Source organism: Alosa alosa, chromosome 6, assembly GCF_017589495.1.
Source record: "Alosa alosa isolate M-15738 ecotype Scorff River chromosome 6, AALO_Geno_1.1, whole genome shotgun sequence".
Lineage (NCBI taxonomy): Eukaryota > Metazoa > Chordata > Actinopteri > Clupeiformes > Clupeidae > Alosa > Alosa alosa.
The window spans coordinates 22,615,528-22,620,040 of record NC_063194.1 but is presented as its reverse complement, the minus strand read 5'-3'; the positions used below and the strand labels follow the sequence as shown (position 1 = coordinate 22,620,040).

General features: G+C 39.0%; 1 long non-coding RNA gene across 1 annotated transcript; it reads right to left on the bottom strand.

The window, feature by feature from the left end:
• Positions 1-2,257: 2,257 nt before the first annotated feature.
• On the bottom strand, positions 2,258-2,796 carry LOC125295711. The gene is made up of 3 exons (XR_007193688.1): positions 2,701-2,796; positions 2,438-2,510; positions 2,258-2,282 (listed from the first exon to the last, which is right to left on the bottom strand). It is a non-coding gene; the product is annotated as an uncharacterized LOC125295711 (long non-coding RNA).
• Between the last annotated feature and the right edge of the window lie 1,717 nt (positions 2,797-4,513).

Genomic DNA, 4,513 nt, shown 5'->3' with positions numbered 1-4,513 from the left:
ATTAGAATGTTTATTAGGTCATTAATAGGGTATACATCCTTTGGTCGGTCATTAAAACATCTGACCTATTTTCATAACTTTGCAACTGTTCAAATGGATGCAATAATATCATTTAAATCATTATTCATTCTCTGTTCACAAATCTAAAACATTTTCACCACTGAATACAAAATCAGCTAAATTAGAGTATATTATTTATCGTTTAATGATGTACTGTAGGCTAAAGATCACACCAGACCACTTCTCAAATCTCAGTTGCTAACAGGTTCGTCTGGTTCTGATGAAGAATCTGTTGACACCATCATTACCACAGCCAATTCAGCCAAGTTCAAATTGAACTAATGAGCATTGAAAAAATGAACTGAAAAACTTCAAGATGGCCTATCGCATTATTGCATTTAAAGAATCAAATGTGGTTAAAAGTAACAAGTACTCCATGCTCATATTTCAAATGTAGTGGAGTCAAAAGTACAGTATTTGCCTTTCAAATGTAGTGGAGTAAAAGTCACAAGTTTCCAAAAATAGTAATACTCAAGTAAAGTACAGATACTCAAAAATCATACTTAAATATAGTAATCAAGTAAATGTAGTTAGTTACTGTCCACCCCTGGTGTGCACAGATTAAATTGTGTTTTTCTGTGTGTGTGTTCAGGGGTGGAAAAGGGTTAAAGGGGGTATTCATTTTTACCAGGAGATTTCAAGCTCCAGCAGTCCCCTCCCAATGAAAGTGTGACCCTATGTGGCCTGATTCCTATTTTGGGGGGAAATCCCAAACATTCTAACATGTCGCAGCCGCTAATCTAAAATCTTCAGTAGTCTGTGTGTGTAAAAGAGGTGCAGAGATCATTCAGAAAACGCAGAGGAAAGAATCAGACACTCATGTGCACATCCAAGATGTAGAAAATATTTTATTTGAAAAGGTACAAAAGAATGCAAAGACCCTTCCCTCCCACACCACCCCATCCATTTTATACATTTCAACAGTTAAGACAGATTTAAGAAGTATTTTGAGTACATTATGCATAATTTAGGCCTTGGAGTACAATTTTGGAACACTAACTTGTACCATGCTCACTATGCTATGTTATGGGGACACATTTTAGACTGTGTTTGTGTCATGGGGACAGTTATTGTGTCTCAGACTCAAAATGTCATTATAAGTGCTGTGCAACACAAACAGAATCCTTGCGAGACATCATTATGCGTGTTTAACTCAGTAATTGTGAAGAAACAGTATAAATGCACTTCCAAAGCAATCTGAAGTGGAACATGGAACAACAGAAGAGCAACTGATAAGAGAGAAGACACCTCTAGAATTGTGCATGACTGTTGTCATCAATTCCCTGGAAACTGCCATCAAAAAATTAAGGTCTAATAAAGGTGGAAGAAGTGAAAATGTAAAGAATGGAATTTCACAAATGAAGTGGAGAGAAGTGAGAAGGGAGGTCCGCTCTAGCAATAGTTTTCCAACATTTAGGGATTTTTTTCCTGGCATCTGACTAATTCATTTCTACAGCCATAGTTTGTAAATGTTTGGTAGCACAACAGGTAAACATCACTTACACATATAAATAAATAACACAAACTACTTGTTAAAAAACACTGTTGCACTACTCCTCATCTAGGTCCAAGAATTGTGCAAATTTAGCAACCGTATTGCACTTGGTATAAAAGAGTTCTTTGTCCTATTGGACATAAAACAAGGGACTCTGAATCTCCGGCCTGAGGGGAGGAATATTAGTAATAATATTCATTGATCTGTGTTGTAAATTGCTTTGGATAAAAGTGTTTGTTAAATAATCATAAACATAATAAAGGAACTAATGACCCTCATATCAGTGTAATAGTTTAAAGTCTGATTTTCCAACTTAATTGGCTTCATTTAGGGGAATTGACTAAATACATTTTAGTACAGTAACTTTTGATTTTGTAAATGTAGGGCTATCCTTATTCTTATACATTGCCATTATAAGAAATGTTATTGAAGCATATTTGGTACGCTAAACTACAATGGGCTTAGTATACTGTGGTATACTCTGTATACTTTTGGAACTCTGTTTTAGTATAGGCTATTTTCTAAGTTTTGACTACATTGAGTGTACTAAGAGCCCCAATGTCTGCTAAGTATTCCCAGGGTCTCCTGTCCCTCTCCCATCTTTCCATCCCCTCCACGCCCTTCCTATATCAGTGGCCAGGAAATCTCGGATGAGTGGACGTACTGTAGCAGTACCCTTGACCAGGTGGCATTAGGTCAAGTACTGCAGTGTGGGGTAAGGCAAGTGCTGTGAGGCAAAAAAAACAAAAAAAAAACTCCATAATGTATCAAAGTATTCATCACATCATTTGAAAGAAGACAACACCACTACGGAATAGAAATAGTGAGATATCACCCTCCCTAAATTAAACAAACAAGCGCCAAATCATATTTCTGACTCACTTGTGTGCGGGGGATGTGATGCGGTCATGTTCTCAGGCTCTGAACCCCTCCGGTGCAGCGGTGTTCACCTTCACTATAAAATTCACATGGTGTCAAAAATGAGCAGGTTACAATCAGTCCCGTATGATTAAGGTAAGCTAACATTCACCATTCAAGTCTACTAAACTATTAGTTCATATGGATTTAAAAAAATAAAATAAAAATCATGGCTTCTGGTTTTCCTCTACTCTAGAGAACCACTTTCTTTCTCTTTACTGACTTACTCAAGGCAAAGGGGTCCCCGTAGGCCAGGGAGAGGTACCAGGTATCCAGGTCCAGCTTGTACCCTCCTGACCGCACCTCAGGCCTGTGGTGGTCCTCCATGGTGGGTCAGCTCTCACTCCAGCCTGATAAACAGAAGATCCCACAGGAGTGAGCAAATGGAGCCTTGAACTTTGTTTCCAGTGTGGTTCACCATGGGTGGTGCACACTAACACAAAATACTATCATAGGCATAAAACATTTAGGTAATAAAGGCCTTTGCCTTAGATACCTTGCCTTAGACCCATATAGAACAGACACCTTTAAACAACATTGGTACATCTGAAGCAATAAGTTAGCTTAGCTATAGCTAGCCATAACTATAGCCGTATAAGACCAAGGCCCATCTTTCTGCCCTCTGAACTCCTCCTGGGGGTAAGTGAGGTTGGCACGAGTCTCGTCCACTGACCACACGTTCTGCCTTCCTGAACCTTCCCGATGTCACCTTCACTATAAAATTCACAAGGTGTGAAAAGTGAAAGAAGTTACAGTCAGTCCAGTATAGATAACATTTGACTCCCTATCTACAAGGTCTAGTCATGAAGAATGAGATTAAATAGAATACATCCATCCGATGCTCCTCTACTACTGCAGAGAATCACTATCTATCTCATTACTGACTTACTCAGGGCGAAGGGGTCCCCATTGACCAGGGTTGGGTCCCAATTATCCAAGTCCAGCTTGTCCTCTCCTGACCGCACCTCAGCCCTGTGGTGGTCCTCCATACACAGATGTGGGTCAGTCAGGCAGCTCTCACTCCAGCCTGATAAACAGAAGATCCCACAGAAGTGTTTGTTGAAAAACAATAGGAGTTGACCCAAAGTGGTTTCATAGGTATGGCAGGGAGGTAATTAATTGTACACATATGGTTGTGCTTATGGATGGTTATGGTATTTAGCAGATACTTTTGTCCAAAGTGACATATACATAACAACAAATTTACATTTAACAGTAAAAAAAGTTGGTAAGACTACATTAAGGAGAATAGCGATAATAAACAACAACATCAATTCAATTAATAGCCTAATAAATTAAATAACCACTTATTCTACATAGGTAGAAGAGGAGCCCAGAATTATAATAGGATAAAAGAAATTACTTCTTTAAAACAATAAAAATAAAATAAAGGCATGAGCAAATGTAGCCTTGGACTTTGTTTCCAGTGTGGTTTCACCGTGGGTTGTGCACACTAAGTGTGCACCAGTTAGCTTAGCTATAGTTCTGTAAAACTACAATCCGTAACTATAGTCCTATAAAACAAAGTCCCATCGTTCTTCAATCAGTCCTCTGAAATCACACTCATCCAGGGGGTAAGTGAGGTCCACTTGCTCGGCCCAGCCACTGATCTATAAAGAATTTGAACGTGTGAATAAAAAATAGAAATAATTATCCCAGAAAGTCCCAGAAATGTGACTTGAATAGAAGTTAGTTAGTTATTAACGAATAATTGATCAACTTTTAGAATACTTTGAGCACTGATGCAGTCAGCATAGGCCTCTTACATTGTTTGCAGGTAGGCCTACATTTCATTCCGTTTTCGATGGCAAGCGCGAAACAGCGCCAAAACAACCACCAGTGAACAAAAAGAGTATTACATGTGTACTGTTACGACTCGCCATAGAGAATGAATGGGGAAATTACGGAGGTTATAGTTTGACGATGTCGTACTCCCATGCGGGCCAGATGCTATATACCACGGACATGTTTTTTTGCTCGAGAGCTCTAGCACCACCAACAGGCATGCGTTTTTCACAAACGATGTATCACTGGAACCCT